Genomic DNA, 22,847 nt, shown 5'->3' with positions numbered 1-22,847 from the left:
ATAATTTTAAAGCAAATTATCAATTTTTGTTGACTAAATAGATTGAAATTTTTAAAAAGATATAATTTCATTTTTTAATTGAAAAAAGTTTGTTTAAAATGGTACAACAATGAAGCAATAAGAATTAAGAGCTCCAAAACAAATCTTTCAGAAAGGATTAAAATTTAATACCACAAGTTTAAAACAAACAAATTTAAAAGTTTGACTGATAGAAGTGACAATTTTGTTGAAAATTCACCAGAGCATGGAGTAGGATGATTAAGATAGGGTGAAGTATATGTTATCAAGAAGCAGACTTCTTGACCACAAGTTCCCTTCCTATTTAGAAACTCAATAAATGTATGTGTGAAATAATGAAAGAATGCAAACAAGATTTGTTCGTTTAATGGTCATATTAGTTACCTATTATCACAATAATGCTACATAAAAAAGGCAGCAAGACAGTCTCAGTGACATAAAACTAATACTTTATTGCTCATCTGAGGTGGTCATTAATGGCTCTGCTGATCTAAATAACTCACTTATTCATCTGGAGTTGGCTGTGTAGGTCGACCTGCTAATGAGGTTGGCCTTGGCTATACTCACTCAGACCTATGTAGTTTGACTAGCTTACTTATCTATCTCTGGGTGGGCTTATTCCTTGTGTGTCTGATCCTCCATAAGGATAGCCCAGCATTTTCTTACAACACCAAAAAAGTGGAAATGAGAACAGTCCATTAAATCTCCTGGTGCAACAAATCTTCTAACATCCATTGGCCAAAGAAAATCATATTGCTGAGTCCAGAGTCCAAGTGGAGGGCAGCAAAAAGCTGCATGACAAAGGCTATGGACACAAAGAGAGGAGAGAATTGGTGCCAATAATTCATTCTGCCACATTGAATATTTATTGAATGATTACACTATTCTCAGAACTTGGGGTTAAAATATTTTTATCATATTTACTGATATACAAACCAAAAATCAGGAGGTAGACTGTATTACCATAGAATGGAAGACTAATTGTATAGTTGTAGATTCATGCCATTAAGCTCCATTCTTTTTTTCTTTAAATACTTGTAAGGTCAGGTCAGATATATAACAATTTATAATATTAGAATTGTTTTTAAGTTTAATTTTGTCTTACAAAAATTTGATTTTGATACTAAAGGAAATGTGAAAACCAAATTTATGAGTAATTATAACCTACTTAAGATGGCAAAATACTTTAATAACTTTTGAAGAACCTGCTTAAAATGAGAAGTTAAATTATTTTATCTCCTCCTTAAACAGCTCCCTCAAAGACTGCAAGTTGTAATCCGTTATTCATTACTGTTGAGATTACTATATATACTTAATAAAACTACACTATGGGATAATTTATTTAGTAAAACCAAATTTTTTGTGTATTAAGATTTTGTCTTTTATCTTTTTGGAACAAAATTTGTGACTTTTTTCCAATATGAAATAAGAAAATAGTATTTTGAAAAGTAAATGACATGGGTTATGAATGTAAAATTAAATTCAAAACTAAGGTAAATATTTACAACATTGTAATAGTAATTAAATTGTTCTAGATTCAAGATATTTAAAGTTTATCTAGGACATCAAGAATCCCCAAAAAAGAGGTTAGGTATGAGACTTCCTGAAGGTATGATACATGCCAAGAGAATTCTTTGGGTCTAGCTGATCTAAGAAAACAGTTACCTAGCCACAGAGATAAAAGATTTTTCAGGAGTTAAAAGAACCATATAAATATAAAAATATTACATCATGTTATGAGGTTAGATGAAAGGGAAGATGGGCAAACATGTGACTGTTGAGTTTCTCTAATAGTAGATTTAAGAACAAAAAAAATCCTAAATAGCAGAAATTGTGTAAAATCCTTTAACAGGCTCAGAAATAGTAATTGCAGCCCCCAAATGGGATCTGGTGTTATAAACTGGACTCTGAAAATGCCTTTTAAGGCAAAACTAAGTTATGTGTTATTAAAAAGTTTTAAAACAAATTTCAATTTAATAATGAATTTTTAAAAATACCTAGAGGAAAAAGTACAATAACAGGGGAAAGAAGTATTTTGCCGACTATAATTAGGAATGTTTTGGGTAGAAAAAAATGAAGCCTCTTTGGAGTGGAGAGGAGCAAAAGATGAGGTATGAACTATCATTATCAAATATTTAATATGTTAGAATGAAAGTTAAAGGTAATTTTAAGAAAATAAAAGAAAGTACCATTTTAGTAGATTGTATATATTCAGAATTTATATCCAAAATATTTGACACTAATTAGATATGCAAATACATGAAAAAACATGGCTTATGTACTATTATTACTATCATTTAATATTATTCTGGAAGTATTATCCAGTGCAATTAGGTAAAAGAAAAAAAAAGGTATAAAACTGAAAAAAATAGTAGGCCATGTTGCCTATTATATGATGATGTATTAGGAAAACCCTATTTCATTAGAAACCATTGCCAAAATAAGGCAATCTTGTGAGATCAGTGGGTGTGAAATTAATAGGTACATACCAAAAGTGTTCATATGCATAAACAAATAATTTAGATATTTTTTAAAAAGTAAAACAATCTATTTAGTTTCACTTCCAGAAAAGACTGAATAACAGGGACAAGATTTAGACAACTAGAAAATCACACACCATAAATGAAACAACAGTTTTTAGATGTCGAACAATAGGGAGCATAAGACTGATGGCTGGTAAAAGGGAAGCTGGCTAAGCTGGCCCCTATCATTGTACCAGTTTCCTGTGTGGAGTCATTTTCCAAACTACAACAAATGGAGAGGCAATCCAAACAGATTCTGGTTATTTCACTTAGTTGAAGAGACAGAAATGAGTTTGGGGAGGCTGAGACACCTACAATTTTCAAAAGCACAAACTTCCAGTTACAAGATAAATACATACTAGAGATGTAATGTACAACATGATGACTATAGCTAACACTGCTGATTGATACATATGAAAGATATTAAGGGAGTAAATCCTAAGAGTTCTTATCTCAAGGAAAATAATTTTATTGTTTTTTTTTAATTTATTGTACCTATATAAAATGATGGATGCTAATTAAACTTACTGCAGTAATCATTTCGCAATATATGTAAGTCAAACCATTATGCTGTATACCTTAAACATATACAGTGATGTACATCAATTATATCTCAACAAAACTGGGAAAAAAGCAGGATATCAAAGAAGTAGGATCTGCACACACACAAAAATCATTGAAATGTTACAAAAGATTTTCTAAGTCTATGACTAAGTGTTACTGCACATATGCATGAGAGGAAACATTCTAGAACTGAAGACAGAATCAGTGGAAAACAGTAAGCAGAACAATTGTTGGAGATGACACAGGGCTGGGAATAAGTGAGAGGAAATTTTAATACGTGGAGCATAAAGTAATAAGAAAAATATCAATTTAGTAGAAGGATTAAGTTAATCCTAGATTAAGGCTGATTTGTAACGGCCCTATCAAATCTTTAAAAGCCAGTCTTGAAAAGACCCTGATAATTTCAACTAAGTTGCTCCACTGAGCAAAATTCTATACAATTTAAAGGAATATGAGAAAAATCTAGCGCTCAACAATGGAATATTCACAATTCTCAGCATCCACTCTAAACTTACCAAGCCTGTAAAGAAGCTGGAAAATATAAATAACCAAGATTTTTAAAAAATCAATAAATAAAAACAGAACGAGAAATGATGGAGAGGACAGAATTAGCAAATACTGAAGTTAAAATAGCCATTACGTATATGCTCCATATTTTCAAGAAGGTAATGAAAAACATAACATGATAATGAAAGAAAAAAAAAGACATAAAAAAAGATCCAAATAGATTGTCTAGAGATGAAAATGCAATATTTAAAATGAAATACACTGAATTGGACTAAATAGCATATTAGATAAGATGAGAAAAAAAAGAGCTTGAAGTCATATGGATAAAACTAATTAGACTGAAGCACAGAGAAGAAAAGAATGAAAAACTGATTAATAACCTGTGGAAAATCATTAAATAGTATGATTGGAATCCCAGAAGAAAAGAAGTGGAAAAGGTAATTTAAAAGATATTTAAAGAAGGAAAAACAAAATTCATGCCAGATGAATTATACCAGATGGAAATCTTATCTACAAAATATCATGAAAGGTGTTGGAAATCACAAATATATGGCAAATATGTGATCACATATAAAGTTTTTTTCACATTTTTAAATCTTAAAAGATAACTGACTGTATTACCCAAAAATATTATCAATAAATAGTAAGTTTTATAGGATTTGAGAAGAAAAGTGCATCACAACAGAAGCACGAGAGACAGTAGAGGTATAAGGATATAGTGTTTTAAGGTTCTTATGCTATATGTGAAGTGGTATGATATTATTTGAAGGTAAATAGTGATAAGTTAAAGTTTTATATTCTAATCCTTACTGTAGCTACCAAAAAATTTTAAAGAAATATAGGTAATAAGAAAATAGTGATAATAAAATTATATTGAAAAAAATAAAACTTAATAATTTGTAGAATAATAGAAAATAAGGGAAGAAAGAAAAAATGAGCAAAAAGAAGATGAGACAAATAGAAAAATAATAGCAAAATGGATTTAAAACCAATGATAGCAAAAATGGCATCCAATATAGATGTCTTAAACATGCCCAATTAAAAGGCACAGATTTTCACATTTTTTTGACACAAATATACACTACACACAGTAAATCACAATAAATATAAAGGCACATGGTAAAAGTTAAAGAATGAAACAAAATACAAAAAAAAATCAAAAGAAAGATATAGTGACTATATTAATACCAAATAAAGTAGATTAGATCAGATAAAGTAGGCAGATAGAAAAGGTGGATTTAAATAGAACAATATTGATAATGATTTTGTAAATGATATAAACACTTCAATTAAAAGTGAAGATTATCAGACTGCAGACAGAAAATCAAGAATATAGAAGACCTGAACTTTACTGTCAACCACCTTGACTTAAATGGTATAAACAGAATACTCAACCCAACAACTACAGAATACATATACCTTCCAAGTGCATATGAAACATTCACAAATAGAAATAAATTGCATGCTTGTTGATAATAACAATTAATAAATAATAAATATCTTAATTAACTGAAGGATATAGAAATCATGCAATATATATTCTTTGACCACAATGGAATTAAAATGATGATTAATAGAAAGATATTTGGAAAAATCCATCAAATATTGGGAAATCAAACAAGACACTTATAAATAACTCAATCGAAGAAGAATTTGCAAGGAAATTTAAAAAATATTTGATATTGAATGAAAATGAAAATATACCATGTCAAAAGTCATGGAGTTAAGCTAAAGTAGTGGTTTGAGGAAAATTTATATCATTGTACATGTGTTTAAAAGAAGAGAGGATTGAAATAAATGGCCTACACTTTTATATTATGAAACCAGTGAAGAATAAATTGAACCAGTGAAAGTGAAAAGAAGAAAATAATAATAGAATAAGTCAATGAAGTTAAAAAGAAAAACAAAACATAAAATAAAAATAGAGCAAAAGCAATGAAACCAAAAGCTGGATCCTTAAAAAGATCTATAAAATTCATAATCTTCTAGCCAGAATGATTAGATAAGAGAGAAGACACAAATTTCTAACATCAAAAATTAAAGACAGACATCACTAGAGTTCTTACAAACATCAAAATAAAAATATAACATTAGTAAAAACTCTATGCTGATAAATGTGTCCATTTGAAAGTGGCTTGAAAGACAAAAACTGAAAAAGCTCATTCAAGAGGAAGTAGATAACCCAAATAACCCTGAATCTATTAAAGAATGGAATTCAAATATTAAAAATATTTTACAAAGTTAAATCTAGGCCCAGTTTAAATGATGAATTCTTCCAAGTAGTAAAGAAGAATAATGTCAAGTCTACACTAAATCTTCTCAAAAGTAAAAGAGCAAGCACTACCTTACTCATTACCTTGGTACACAATGAAGATAGACATTACAAGAAAAGAAAATTATGGACAAATATAACTAAGTAACATAAACACAAAAATTCTTTAGAAAGCTGAAGCAACTAGAATCCAGAAATATATACGAAGGACAACATATTATGTTGAATTGGGTTTTATCTTAGGATTGTCCTGTTAGCTTAACATTCAAAAGTCAATCAATGTAATTCACAATTTAAAAATATGTATATAAAGAAAAAATATATGATCATCTTGATAGTTGCAGGAAAACACATTTAACAAAATTCCATATTCATTAATGATAAGAACCATCAGTAAATTAGAAATAGAAACTCAACCTCATAAGCGATATCTACAAAGCTCTGAAAACTAATATCTTACCTCACTGTTAAACTGAATGTTTTCTGCTTAGATCAGAAACAAAGCGAAGACGTCCATTCTTACCACATTTACTTACCATTGCACTCTAGGTCCAGCCAAATACAATAAGGCAAGAAAAAAAATTAAAGACATACATGTCAAAAAGGAAGAGGTAAAACTTTTCTCAGATAACATGATCTCCTATGTAGAAAATCTTAAGGAATCTACAAAAAACAAAAAGCTACTAGAACAAAAAATGTGAGTTTATCAGGGTCATAAGACACAAGTAAAACTGATATATATTTATATATTCATTTATATATGTGAATATATAAATATATATCAGTTTTAATAATATCTGCAAATAAGAAATACTTAAGAATAAATTTAATAAAATGTTCAAAATTTGAATGCTGAAAACAAAACATTGTTAAGAGAAATTAAAGAAGATCCAAAAAATGGAGATATATGACATGCTTATATACAAATGGACTCAATATTTTAAGTTGTCATTTTTCCCCAGACTGATCTCTTAATGCATTACCAATCAAATTGATCTATAGATACATCCCCAGTAAAAATACAGATAGCTTTTTCTGAAGACATTAATAAGATGATTCTAAAATTTATATGAAAAGCAGAAGAACTAGAATGGCCAACATAATTTTAAAAAATAAAACAAATTTGAAGGACACACACTGGTTTCAAAACTTAATATAAAGCTATGATAATCAAAATATTTTAGAGTAAGGACAGAAATATACCCATGAGATATAATTAAGAACCAAGAAATTGACCCACACATATATAGTTAATTGATTTTAAACAAAAGTTCTACATAATTCAATGAAGAAAAGACAGTCTTTTCAAAAATAATACTAAAACAATTGAATATACATATGTTCCCCTCAAAAAAAAAATTTGACCATTAACTTACATCATGTGAAATAAAAGAACCAAAAAAAAAATTAGACTGAAACATAAAAGCCAAAACAGTAAACTTTCTAGAAGAAAACATGTAAGAAAATGTCTGTAACATTATGCTAGGCAAATATTTCTTAGTTTGGGATTCAACAAAGTTAAAAAGTTTTGTTCTTCAAAAGACAGTTAAGAAAATAAAAAGGTAAATGAGAGACTATAAAAAGATATATCTGATAAAGGACTATATCCAATATATATAAACTCTTTTAAGGCACTAACTAATTAACTCAAGAAGTGAGCAGATAAACACATGAAAGATGCTCAACATCATTAGTCATTAGGGAAATACCACTACACACTCACTAAACTGGCTAAAATTTAAAAGGCTGTAAATATCAAGTGTTGGAGAGGATGTAGAAAAACTGGAAGACTCATATATTACTGCCGAAATGCAAAATAATACAAGCATACTTGGAAAACATTCTAGCAATTTATTTTAAAGTTAAATATACATTTGTCATACAATCCAACAATCCCAATTCTAGGTTTTTGCCCAAGGAAAATAAAACCCTATGTCTACACAAAGAATTGTACTTGAATGTTCATAGCAGAACAGCTTAATTCATAATAGCATAAAGTTGTAAACAACTCAATTATCCATCAACTGATGAATAAGTTTTAAAAATGTGGTGTACCCATCCATAAAATGGAATACTACTCAGCAATAAAAAGTAAATAACTATTGCGCTACAACATGCATGAATCTTAAAAACAATATACTTGCTAAAGGAAAAAAGTCAAACACAAAAGTTTATGTATTGCATAATTCCATTATATTAAATTCTAGAAAGTGTGCAATTGTAAAGACAGAAAGCCATAAGTTGTTGCCAGAGGTAAGGAGTTAAGGTGAGGGAAGAAGATTAACTGAAAAGGGATATATAGGAACTTTTTGGGGTGATAGAAATATTCCGTATTATAATTGTATTGGCTGTTACGCAGCATATACACTTGTTATAATGCATCAAATTGTAAACTTTAAATTGGTGCAAAAGATAGTTGTATATACTGTATATCTCAACATATTTTTTAAATTCCACTTACAACAGCCACAAAAAAAAGGAAAAAAAATAACCAGGAATAAATACAAGTATGTGTGAGATCTACACGGAAAAATAACATATACATGGAAATAAAAGAACTTAAGATATTATAAAGGACATAAAATGTGACATAAATAGAAAGTCATCTCATTTTCTTGGATAGGAAAATTCAATGATAACAGATAAGATTTATAATAAGTGAGCAAAATGTGCTGTTCTAAGTCTTCTATATGTATTAACTTAATCTTCACGAGTTCCATATGATATTAGTACTATTATTGATTCTTTTTTTATCATCCAAGCAGAGACAGATAAAGTTACTCAGCCAAGGTCACAAAGCTGATAAATGGTAGAGTCTGGACTTAAAAACAGGTAGTCTGGCAGTCTGGTGTTATATACACATCAGAGGTAATTCTGCCTCTGAATATCATAAAGATGTCAATTTTTCCTCTATTAACCTATAGATTTAATGATTTTTAAAAAATATACTATCAATTCTAATTTTAGAATGAGAAGTTTATTTTCCATTCTTATGGAAAAATAAACAATAATACAAAATCTGAAAAATAAATAAAATGAAAAAAGACTAAGTCAGTGGAACAGAACTGAGATGCCAGGAATAAATTTGAATTCCAAATGAATTCATCTGGATATAAGTATCAAAGAGGAAATGATGGATTTATCAAAAATTATGTGAGATCATCGGTAGTCATCGGAAATAACATAGTATTTGATCCTTACTTATTTCTTACATCGAGATAAAGTTCAGGTAGATTAAGATTTTAAATGTGAAAAGTGTAAACAAGAAAAGTAAAAAACATGAGAATTTATTTATAAACTTGTAGTTCTGAAGGCCTAAGTATGATATAAAACCTAAAAGCCATAAAAGAAAAAATTGATAATTTCAATTATTTAAAAGTTAGAAATATCTGCATGGCAAAACATCATTATTAATAATGAAAGGAATATAAAAATGGGGAAAATATTTACAACACACATCACAGAAAAGAAGTAGTTTGCTTAACTATAAGTTCCTACATATAAATCAAAAACCCAATGATGAAAGGAGCAATAGACAAACTATTCAAAGAACAGAAATTTGAATAGCTCTTCATACGTAAAAAAAATATATATATATATATGCAAATCAAAACTCAAAAAAGATAACTCATTTTTAATCTATCCGATTGCCAAAGATCAAAAAGCATGTATACTGTGTTGCAAAGACATGAGGAAATAAGCACTCTTACATTTTTGATGGGCATAAAAATTGATGCCACATCTATACATGGTAATTTGGTATGTCTGTCATAACTGGAGATGTATATGCAATTTAAAACAATCATTACACTTTTAGAAATGTTTTATATACAAATATTTCAAAACTGATTTTTGTACATGAGTACTTCTTGTACCAATATTAATCATATCTAAACAGTTGAAATAAACTAAAGTTCATAAATAATGAAATAGCTAAATTAATTAAGATATATCCATACAAAAGAATACTATGAAGATACTATGCATATGTGTGTTTGTTAAAACAGTTACATTAATATATTTTGAGAAAAGCATTGAATAGAAAGTATGTATATACATATACATACATGTATTTTCATTTTTTCATAAACACTTACATATAGGTATATATGTGTATAGGTTTGTATTTATAATCTCTGGAAAATCACACACAAAATAATTAACAGTGATTACCTCCAGGGAAGAGAACTGAGTGTCTGTGGAGAAGAGGCATATCATTTTATACATTTTGGATTTTATATCATATATATAATTAATGTGTTAATTAATTATAAAATAGATATAAGTAATTTAGTGTTGATGGTCCATAGCAAGTCATTCAAGTACTATGAGATGTTTGGAAATTTACCTTATACATTTTAATATTAAGCTTTCAGAAAGCAAACTGGACTATTTCTGTCAGAAAAGAAATATTGAAGATGAACTTTTGAACTAATCATTGTGGCTTTCTTATATTTCAGTTTTTACTTGAACAGAGGTGGATTTGAAGGTTGAAGGAAGTATATTGAGAGTGGGCAAAATAGGCTTACGTTATCACCAACTATTTCAGTTTACTAAAGGTTGATGCATACATGCATGTGTGTTCGTGTGTGTGTGTGTATATGAGAGAGAGAGAGAGAGAGAGAGAGCAGCAGCAGCAGGCAACAAGCATTGTGGAGAAAAGAGAGCCCCAAACTATGGGTCACAAGACATCCATTTTCTATTCATTACTATTACTTTGACTCTGTAAATAGTTATTAGGTCTTTCCCATAAATGGCTGCCTTTCAGCATATTATGGAGCGAGTGCTACTATAGGATTCATTTAAGTATGGAACAAAGGGTACATTAAGAATCTTTGTATTAAAAGGAATGATGTAATTTTAAGAGATTTTTATTATTGCTTGGCATCACCAATGCAAAAAAACTTGAGGATGAGGATGGCACTGCCAATGGAAAAGTGTTTTCCAGAACTGACATTTCTCCCTGTGTTCCAGAATTGACTGGCCCAAGCAGACAATGAGAAAGGCTTGCTTGTTCTCCAATCCTGTTAGGCTGGTGGCTTTTGCAAATTCTAGGAATGTCCTTTCCACTCAATGTACAAACCCAGCTTCGGTTGTCTCAATTTATAATTCTAACCTTTCAACCACCTGTTTTTCTACAAGACCTCTCTACTCCAGGCAATTCAGAGCATGCATGCATGCATACACACACACACAAACACACACACACGAATGCACGCACACACACACGCACACACACAGTCTCACACACACGATGTCGACTTAATTATTTTAAATAATTTTGCTCAAGTTTATCTCTCCGAGCTCTGCACGTCTCTTCTCTTTGGACCCTGCCTGGATCACTCCAAAGTTGTCACCTTCCCTTCTGAACTGAGCCCCTTATTGCCTTTATGCTAATATCGGTGTTGCCTTGTATTTTCGAGACACAGAAAATTGGTTGAGGTTGTTTTTAAATTATATTTTGTTTGGTTTTATTTTTATTTTTGCTTTTTTAATTAAAAAATCAAATCAATTACACTACAGTGAGAAAAGTGACATTCCAAGAGTCAAATTGGACTCTGCTTCAGAGTGATAGGCTCCAGACCACATTAAAAAAATGGACAACTAGACAAAATACATAACATTTGACAATGACAACCCAGGACTGTGTTTCCTCTGAGAAAGAAACAAATGAAATGAGCCCTCCAATTGCTCTGGATTTCTGCCTAGAGACACTTTCAAAATTCTGGCCCAAAGACGGGATCCGCAAGTGAAGCACAGCAGTCTCTCTGAGGTGAGGAATCAAGAATCCTCAGAGGAGGAAGTTATGCAGAGACGGAGCTCTAGAAATGTGCATAAGAGTCGTATTGGACTATCTGTCTGAATACTAAGCTGTACAGGCATAGAGTGAATCTCCACAAGGACAGGCAAAGGATAACTGGGGAGTTAAAAGTAAACACTTCCCAAAGCTTGCCTAGGGCCAGAAGATATTCCAGGTCTAACCAGTCAGAGTGAAGAGACTTCCTTGAACATCCAGTGCATTTAATAAAGACCCCAAAAGAGGCCGCAACTTGGTAGTGGGACTAAACTAGCTCTAAAATAAAGGCTCTTCTATACCTTCCCTAATGAAACTTAAACCTAAACTTGAATAAAATGAAGCTGATCCACAAGCACTCTTCTAAGAAAGACAAAATCCAAACACTCAAAAATGTAATATGTTCATACACATAAATTATTTGTTTTGTGTTTCTCCTCACCAAAATGTAAAATTCACTGGGTAGAGATTTTTATCTATTTTATTCATGGATATATATCAAATATTTAAAAGAGAGATTATACAAAGTAGGCATGCGGTAAATATTTATTGAATGAATAAATACTTTTTAGCCTTTTCTTATCCTATGTTAAATATTTATATTACACAAACTTAGTATCATACAATGTTTTCTATATATTAAATGTTCATATTACATAAAGTCTGGCCTCATTAATTTATGACTAGGAGAAAAAATATTTAAATAAAAGAAAAATCTCATTTTTCAAAATGTCAACAAGTAAAAACAAAGATAAACAATCACAATTCTTGGAGAAAAACTGGGAAACTGAGTTTCCCCAAAAGTAAATTCTTTATTAGCCTACTTATAGAGTGGCTAGATTTTCAAAAATGTGCATGTTCTTACCTTTTCCACAACATATTTGCATAAAACAATATATTCACACTGCACAGCCATGAAAGCCCAATATGAAAGTAGTCTTAAAGGGGCACTCAATATAAGGGTCCAGCTCAGCAACATGGTCCCTAATGAAAAATGAGAATCTGACCCAACCAAGTAACAAAAAATAAAACACACAGAGATATCATTATCATGTAAAAAATCCAATATACTTAATATTTTATTAAAATTTTGACATACTGTTTGGTCATAAAATAAAAATAAAATAAAATAATTTGTCTAAGTTATGGCAACTTTTTGTTACAAAGTAAAAATGTGCATAGAACACCATTTTTCATATATTGCAGCAATTAATTTATCAGAAAAATTATATATTTCTCTCTATATTTTCTTTAAACACATTATAAGTGATGAGCCCCTGTGTGAATTCTGTTGACGTATTCTCATTATAAAAGATTTCTGTGAGCTAATAAGTTTGATAAATGTCACCTTAGAGGTCGATGTTCCCTGGTATTATACTTAGCCTTCTTTACTTCTCACTTTGCGATCATCAGGATTTCAAATCCCAATTGCTGCTCCCAGTTGACCTAACTTCCAACACATCTTCAAGTTTATATTTCCAATTGAACAAGCTCACTTACTAGATGCCCCACCCTACCTGCCTAACTGGCTCCTCTTCCTCATGCTTTCTCCACTTTAGTGAATGGCATTTCACCCAACCAAAGCCCCAAGAATTGGTTTAGTTATCTCCTGTCTCCTATGAGATGCATTTAATTTTTCCTCCTTACTATCTCAGTACAAGCCCTCTTCCCAAGTCCTGCTACTCTTCAGGTTCTTATTATCCCTAGTTTATTAAATCACAGTAGATCCAAGTGCCCTCCTGTCTCCACCTCCTTCAGCAACCCCCCAATTTGTTCCCCAAGGCTCCCAGCATGATATCACTCACTACAGATGATTGTCCTTAGTAAGATTCTTTGTCTTTAGTAAGATTCTTCAATGGTAGCTTATACCAGCTAAAGTAACCCACAGATTATTTGTTCGTTTTGCTAGTTCTTTTAGTTTTTGTTGTTGTTGTTTTGTTTGTTTGTTTTACAGCAGAAAAGAATAGCTTTATTAGAAGGGAAAGCAAAGAGATGTATATTTCCAGAATTGGAAGCAGCCCAAGCAAGAGAAGGGCAGCTCAAAGGCCTATTTTAGTATTTAAAGTTAAAATGAACTGCTATTTAAAATGAGAGACTTCACGCAAAATTCCATATTTTTATCTCTTCTCTAAAACTCAAACAATTGGCAACACTGAGCTCTGCATTCTCAACATTGTGGCAACTAGCTGAGGCTAAGTAGGTACTGCATTTGGAGGAGATGATACATTCTCCAGTTCCTAATAACTCGTGTGCATTATCAAACCACCTTCCCTCACCTATTTGACACTTTATGGCACAGGTGTTGTCATTTGAGTTTACAACCTCCGACTCTACTTGATGCTACTCAGACTCTATCTGAGGATTGCTCTGATAAAAATCTTTTAAAATTGTTCCTCTGATAAATCACATTACCTCTCAGTTCAGGTTTCTCACATATCAGATAAGAAGCAAAGACCAAATGGTCCCCAATCTGCTCATTACAAGCAGGAGACTGTGAAAATAAATAGCCAGCCTCCCATGTCTTCCTCCCTCCACGCTTCCACTAGGGCTCTTCATTACCTGAACCCAACCAGAACCCCAAGGATAGATGGATGGTTTAGAAGAATTTAGAACCCAAAGTGTCCAGGGAGCATCTAACTTATACAAAACCATGGTTGTATCTCCTGGTAGAAGCAGTCCTCTCTAGAACATTATGACTCAACAGAACCCAGAGTCATAGGATAAGAGGCAAAAATTCTACTAGTAAGTTATTAAGCAAAATAGTAAGAGAAGCTAATCTTGTCTCTATCCCTTGGTTCCTAGACATATTCTGACTATGTAAATGAAACCAAATATTAGCTGCTGGCTTAAGGAATATTAGCTCCATCTTATAGAGTGGTATGAAACCACACAGGATATTTTTTTTCTAGCTGCCACTGTAACTAAGCCTTCCTCAGGCCATTGCACTATTCTGTCAAGACTGTTTGATGAGGATGGGCACATAGTAAGACCAAAGTGAATTTCATGGGCATGAGTCCAATATCACACTTCTTTCATTATAAAATGATTCCCCTGGTCAGTGGTGATGTTCTATGGAAAGCCATGGATACAGCAATCTGTAATCCATGAACCAATGTGCTAGCAGAAGCCGTAATGGCAGGGAAGGCAAATATGTTCCTCCATAAGTCTGTCCCTGATGAGCAAACAGCCAGCTGCTGCTCTTTTAGTGAGTGGTGCAGGAACTCATCGTTGGCCTTTGTTACAGTCAGGTTGGACACTCAGCTGAGTTTCCAGAAGCCAGATCAGCATTGGTGAGAGCAGGTCCATGTTGTTGAGCTCATGCATAATCTCCACTCTTGATGCCATGGCCACTTTGTAGTGAACCCATGAAACAGACACCAGGATCCTGGGATAAGAAGCTGACTGACATACGTGATGAATCAAGTTGTCTATCTAATTATTAAGCACCTTCTTTGCAAATGAAACCCTAGTAAATATCTAAGTGGATGACAAATATTTTTTACTCAGTTTCCATTTTAACAGGTCTATCTATATACCTTACCTGTTCCCTGACCTCTTTTGTCATCAGTCTTTCAAATGTGTTTATTTCAAATCAATGACCAGCCCATAAATCTATTAGCCACAGTTCATGAATCAACTACATCCATGCTCAAACCATCTTTCTTTCCAGGATATGGGTTTAACCACATGAAACACCTGAAGTCCTGCCCATTCTGGGGGTGCCCTTGCACTAGTATTTTTCAGGGCCAACTCTAGGAGGATTCATAATTGAGCAGTTATCCGCTTCTGGGTCATGCCAATTTTAACAATATGAGGCAAAAGGAGATAGAGATCTGTTCACCTGATAATTATATCCCAAACCTATCCAGATCACAAGATAACCTCTAAAACTTCTTTTAGATTAATAAAGAGTGAAGAATTCACACAGAACCACCCTCACATGTAAGCCCACACCAGTTTTGTCCCTAAACTAGCACCTCTTGTTTCAGAAACCTTTCCTATCAGGCAGTAAGGCTTGTAAGCATTTAGAGTCAACTAGAAATTAACATTTCTATAGCATCAGAAAGAGGCAACGAAAACATTCTTTTAAAAGTATATATTTTTTTAAAAAGTTAAACATTGTTTTAGAGCTATGTTAGTTTCTGTCTCCCATTTCTACTGTAAATGAACTTACTCTTACTGGAAAGGATAAAACTAATGGCAAGAAAAGCAAACAGTACTCACCCATGTAAACAATTTCATCTGTAACTCATTAACCCTGCTACCCTCAGCCTCCCAGAAAATGTGTCCCATTTATTAGCTTCCAATCCCAAGTTCATGTTTGTCTTTTAGTTCTGGGTCACTATTGGGCAGTAAAGAAAGGAGACACCCTATTACTGATGACATCTCCTACATGGAGTTGCCAATCTTACGCCATTGGTGCAGGTTGTATAATGAGTTCTTTTTGTCTTTACCAGATTAGCCACCACACTCTTCCCATTCTTTAACCACTTCCTGCCCACTAAAGAAAGTAGAAAAACGCACATTACTGAGGTACCTCACTCTTTCTAATTCTCCCATCTAAAATAGCAGAAACAGATACTGAAATAGTGATAGCTACTGAAGAAGAGCATTGCCTTCCAAAATGTGGGATCCTAATAGTATTTGAGATGACTCTGCTTGGTATGCAAGACTATTGATTTCAGATGATACTCTAACCAGGAAAATAATATTAAAAAATTATAAGAAGAAAGTTAATTTCTTTTATATTTTCCTTCAATCCTTTAATTCTATCAAGAAAAAGTCTTAGTTTGGAGTTATGCTTTAACATCCAATGTTCTAATACAGATAGAGCACTCCCAATGCTCAGAACATTTGGTAGGCATAAACACCTAGCTAGAACCTATTATCATTATTCTGTTTTTGTTGTCTATTTATGGAAAATGATGCTGATTATATAATAATGACAGTGATATTTCTCTTTTGATAAACTTGTTTTAAAAAACAAGTTATTTTAAGTAAAAGTGTTAAGCAAATAATGGTACAGATAATAAATACAATGGAAATTTCATAACAAGAACACAAAGAAATTTTGGAAAAAAAAGGAATCATAACTTTTTATGACAGGACTCAGTCCTAAAAGTAGGATTCGCTCAATATTGATGGTTATTTATGTCTGGGCCGTATGTTGTGCATAGAAGAGGACCTGGGTTTCTGAATATTTTCTACTTCCCATTTCCACATAATGAGATTAAATTATTGTTACATTTCCATTGGGTTAAATATATATGTACATTGTGTTAAATATATGGTAGCATTGGTTGTATTGCTATAACAATTTTTCAAAACTTGATGTGTGTGCATATGTTTACATCATATTTTTACCACTTTTGATCATATTGAATCCTGAAATTTTCTTCTGAAATATTAGTTATTTCCTTCAATTAAATATATGATTCACTGTTTCCTGAACATTATGTCTTTGAGTATATTTCTGTTTGTTCACTTTCTGGGTTGTCTTTTACATAGAACCTAGGCTTAATAAACTCATTTTATTAAAGTAAATGTGTCTGAAGATTTTGTTCTTTGGAAAGAATAGAGATAATTGGCATTTTGTGTGTAGGAATAGAAGAGCCTGCATTAAACTTCATTAGTCTTATTCAGCTGAGATTAATGGTTAAAAATTATATTTTACTGTAATTATTTATATTTCTCTCTTATGCAGTCACATGCAAATGATTTTATTTGTTACTTTCACATGAAACATCTGACTCTGTAGACAGATCAAGATGAAAGGTTTATATCTATTTAGGATAATTTATTTTTCATTTCACTATTTTCAAACATTTCTTTTACCATATTGAAAACTGTAACAGGAAGATGTGGTTGTTTAAGTATCATTACTTTGTTAATTTTTCATTTTCTGATATTCCGTTGTATCTCCCAACAATTACTGGTATTTACTCGACTTGACTGAAAATGTTCGCCATAGGTCACTAAACCTTTAAAGTATCCCAGATAACTTCGTAAGGCACAGTGTGTTCTTTTCCTTTCTTGGATTCTTGAATCAGAGCTAAAGTTGTTGTGGCTTTTGAATACAAATAAATAGACAACTTCTAGAGCTTTTTTTGGATTATTGAAATTAAGTTTTCACTCATTCTCATAAAAAAAGAAAACAGTTTTGCCACATGTGCATAAAGCTGAAGAGTTGCTGAACTCTAAGAACAGATTAGTAGTAAACACTAAAATAAACAGAGACACTTTGGCAGCTATTGAATTTTCTAAAGACCCCCCAAAAAAAGTTTATTCCCATGCTCGAATCTTTCATTTTTTAGTGCAAAGGGCATTTTGTGAAGTACTTTTTTAAGCATAGTAAATATAGTAAATGTGTTTTTTATATTAAATCTATGTTTAGAGTCCTACAGCTGTAATATTCAGGGACCAAGAATCACTTGTTTCTCATCATATAGATATTTTTAAACAAACACACAGCAACAACAACAAAGCATGAACTTCATGCAGATTTTTTTCCATGTTCTCTCTAGATATACACTTTTTTCACTTAAAGGACAATTGACATAAGACAAATACTACTTTGTGTGTAAAATATAACTTTTTAAAATTATATTTAAAATATAGCTTTTAAAAACAGTCTCTATTAAAGAATAAATTTCTTTAAGTCATTTTTTTCTTTTAAAACTATCCAACATGAGTTTTGCATTTATTTAAAAATACAATCTTTCCTTATACATCTATTACAACTTACTTTTGGTTTTCAAATAATTTTGCAGTTTAAGATTTACAAATATATTAAGAAACAAAGAAATATAGCTTTTGTAATAGCTGATTAACTTCTGAAGAAGAAAGTTATTTTACATAAAATGCAAATTTCATAAAAAAGTCAGAATTGTACAGACATTAAAGATATCTGAGTACTATCAAAGTTTGCCACCAAGATAAAGATGGAGAGAAATTAAGTAAAAACTTGAGACTTTGTATCTGCCAAGAATTTGAGGCCTTTATGTATGGAAAAATAAGTTTTCTAGAAAGAAATGTAATATTATCAACCTGGCATCCAGATAGCTTCTAAAAACCTTTTGCTCTTTTATCTTGTAGATAAATTAAAACCAAATTCCAAGTGGAATTATTGGCTTAAATGAAGGAAAACCCCAAAAGATTGAAATTGGCTCAATCTATTTTTGCTGAGTTTTACGATGCCATTTTTTACAAATATGAGAAAATAATTTTTCAGAGCTTGTATAAGAACATTTTATATTGTTATTTACCTCCTGTTGAAAAGAAGACTTATTCAAGCATATTACAAAAACAATTACAAAGAAGACATAGTGCCAATAGAAATTATTATTCCAGGCATTAAAACTGCATTTGAGAAAGAAAACCCTCACTTATTTTATCCTAGAAGAAAAAAGCCCTGATACACAATATAGCTGGAAAAGAAAGATTGAGGTGGGTAAGCAAATATTAGAAATCAAGTTACTCTGAAATTTCATGTGGCATCCACTTGTGAATGTCGGCTGTTGGATTGCTCTTTGTAATCACTGCCCGTCTTCTTGTCTTTATCAAAGGCAAGTTTACCCACTTTCTTTTTCATTTTTCCCCTTGTGTGTGCTATTTCGTTACATGCTAAATAGCATTCTAATAGTTCAAAATCAGGCTACATTCTTTCAGTTCAAATTGTAAACTGAGCTCAGACATTTATCAACTTTCCATTCCAAAATCTGATTAAAATTTAAAAAATGATAATGACAGCTAAAGTTAAAATACTAATTTCTATTGAGCACATATTATGTGCCAAACGCTCTTCTGCAAGCTTATCATTTAATTCTCAGCAACTTCCATTCTACAAATGAACAAATGGAGGCACAAAAAATTAATGAACTTGTGTCAAATCACAAAACCGGTATTTGATGAACAGGGTTTTAGTCCAGAGTCCATGAAGGGAGTCCCTATGTTACACTGCCAGTAAAGAGAAGAAAGAGGGGGAAGAGGAGGAAAGGGAGTGGGGAAAAAGAAGAAATCAATAAAATAAAAGTGATGAAAATAAGAAATGGTACTTTCAGTCAACCAAAATTTTTGAAAGATTTCTGGAAGACAGAAAATGCATTGGTGGAAGCAGTAAAATCATAAGAGCTGCAGCAGGCTATGGGGAAAATCATCATTAGAATATTGAATTTTAAGAAATTTCTATAATACGTCTAAACTAATTAGCCATTCTCCTTCACCCCAAAATACAGTGCAGCTGCAGAATTTGTCCTCACCCTAAAATAGGCTTCTGTATCAGTCATGACCCAACCAATGAAACAGAAAGAAAATATTTATACCAGAGAAAATTTAATACAGGAAACAAATTACACAGGGTATGGTGTTGCTGAGAAGCCACACGGGGGATTGAGGGCAAAAGCAGGAAGCAGGTGGACGTGGTGTCCTGAAGACAAAGAGTCAGATCACTCAGTGGGAGCTTGGAGGAACCATGTCCAGGGAAAGCTGATGGTACTTTTGGAAACACTATCTGAGACAGACAGCCAGAGGGACGGAAAGCCTTTCCATTGTCCTCCCCCACGTCCTAGTCTGCTGCTTTTGTCTCCCATTGGCCAAACTCAGTCAGAACCATCTTAGACGTGACCCAGGAAAGACAGTCTGTGAGTCAGCTTTCCTGTAACACAGAGCAGAGCAATGGCAATGAATGATTCTGAACACACAGGCTCCAGACCAGCATGGATATTTCTAAAGAAAGTAAAAGGCCATCCTGGCAAGCTGTCCCAACAAGGGTTTCAGGGCCAGAGAAAAACACAACAGATCCTGACATAACCCTGGACTCCTGACTTCACCAGTTGTGGGGGCCTAAGCTCACCTGTCTATTTATTTCTCACACACTCTAAAGGGAAGCCCTTAGTTAGCTTCCCCATTATAGGGAGAGACTTTCTGTGTAAATTGGCCTACACAACAGCAGAAGAACCACAATAGTAGTTGTCTCAAATTATCAAATGAGTTCTTCATAAATATGAAAGAACAATCCAGAATCAACAAAAATCTGAAGAAAATGAACAGTGAATAAAAGGACTGTTATAGATAAACAGAACCCCTAACCCTAGAGGAAATAATAGTGTTGCAAAAGAGAAATTTGAAATAATTCTAAATTAATGTCAGATAAATTAAACAACACCTACATTCATAAAACTAGAATATACTGCTATGAAAAGGAGCAATCAAAGAAAAGAAAATGTTTTTGGAATGTAGGGCATAAAGTTATTAATAAAAATTTCAATTTAAATTGATATAGCCACTGTGGAAAACAGTATAGAGATTCCTCAAAAAATTAAGAATAAGGTTAAGATATGACCCAGCAATCTCTTTTTGGGATATCTACCTGAAATTTTTGAAAACATTTATTTGTAAAGATACGCATATGTGTACCCTTATGCTTATTGCAGTATTATTCACAGTGGCCAAGATGTGAAAACAACTGAAGTGTCCTTTGATGGATGACTGGATAAAGAAGATGTGTTACATATATGAAATACATATTCACTGTATCAAATACAGAAAGCAGAATACAGAAATTAAAAATTGCTCATAATTCAATTACATGGGAAAAATCACTACTATCATTTTCATGTGTATCCTTCCCATGTTTTACTTAGAAAAACAAAATCACACTTTTTTCCACTGAATGAAATATTACTAATATTTTTCCATGTCAATAAACATGCCTTCAAGTCATCAGTTTTTAGTACTGCATAGTTCTCTATTATATTGATATATCAAAATTAATATAACAAGATCTTTATGAAGGGTATTTTGGATATTTCCAGTAGAAGTAAGGCATTTTATGAGAGCGATAGTAACTGATTACTGACTCTAAATGTCTTTCTGATTGTAACATTAAAATTATGCCAAATAAAAATTTATTTTCTCTCCATTATAAAGCAACAGTTATATATCTTAAAATTATTTTTTATCTTCTAATTGTCAAAATAATGCCTGTTCACAGTAGAAAATTTGTAAAATATAGAAAAATATAGTGAAGAAAATAAAAACATTCTAATCTTACTACACACACAGAAACACACACACATAAACCATAGCTACTGTTAATATTAAGTATTTAATTCTATCTAAAGAATTAAATTTCACTTTACCTTTGGGATTAAGGGAAGTTATTAACATACACTTTGTTGTTTTTCATGTTGTTCTATTTCTTATATTCCTTTTTTGTTTTACTAAATTATACCTTCAAGCAATGATTTTAGGAAGGGAATATGTTTTTCAAAACTGTTTATATTTTGCCCTCACACCTAATACTCTGGGTGCAAAAGCCTGGTTTTATAATTATCTTCAAAACAGAGACTTAAACTATATTAGGGAAAATTAAAGGAAGTTAACCAAGAAGAGCGAGAATAAAAGTAGTGAGTGGTTAACTACAGAGAGCATTTGGGGACCAAGAAGGACTACTCACAGCAGGAAAAAAAAAAAATCACCAAATGGAGTAGTAGACGATAAAGTCAAAAGGTAAATAGAATATAAAGATCTTGAAGGACAGGTAAAGATTTTCGCCAACTTAATAGAAAGTTTTGGGAGATACGAAGGCTATGAAGTGAAAAGAACTTCCAGACCCTAGCAGCGTAACGCCTGGCATATACTAAGAACTTAATATGTGTTGAATGAATGAAGTTTGACATTAACCAAATTATGAGGTTTAAAAGGTCATTACCACTAGAGAAAGAGGTAATGAAAACAATGAGATATTCATCAACAAGTGTGAGTTTCAGACATGATGTACTAAAAGGCAGCACACATTATTTTCCCAAATATCGAAATTTTCCTGTAAAAATAATGGATTTGAAATAGTTTGCTCATACTATCACCTAGTTTCCCTTCTAGAACGGTGTCAGAAAATTGTACAATATCCAGTTTTTAGCTGGGTATATCCTAGAACATTTGTCTTATGAGTAGCACATCCTAAATTTAAAGCCTTTTTTCCAGACGCCAAAAAAAAAAAAAAAAAAAAAAAAAAAAAAGGATGGCTATCTAGAAGTATGAATTCATACCATCTCACTTGAGAAGTGAAGATAAGATCTGCTTCAGTCTCCCTGTGTGGCCTTGAGGAAGTCAGTTAATTGGAATGTGCTCTAAAAGTTAACCTCCTAATATGGTATCCAGCATATCTCAA

This window comes from Pteropus vampyrus, unplaced genomic scaffold (genome assembly GCF_000151845.1).
Source record: "Pteropus vampyrus isolate Shadow unplaced genomic scaffold, Pvam_2.0 Scaffold97, whole genome shotgun sequence".
In the NCBI taxonomy this organism is placed as follows: Eukaryota; Metazoa; Chordata; class Mammalia; order Chiroptera; family Pteropodidae; genus Pteropus; species Pteropus vampyrus.
This window is presented reverse-complemented; position numbering follows the sequence as displayed.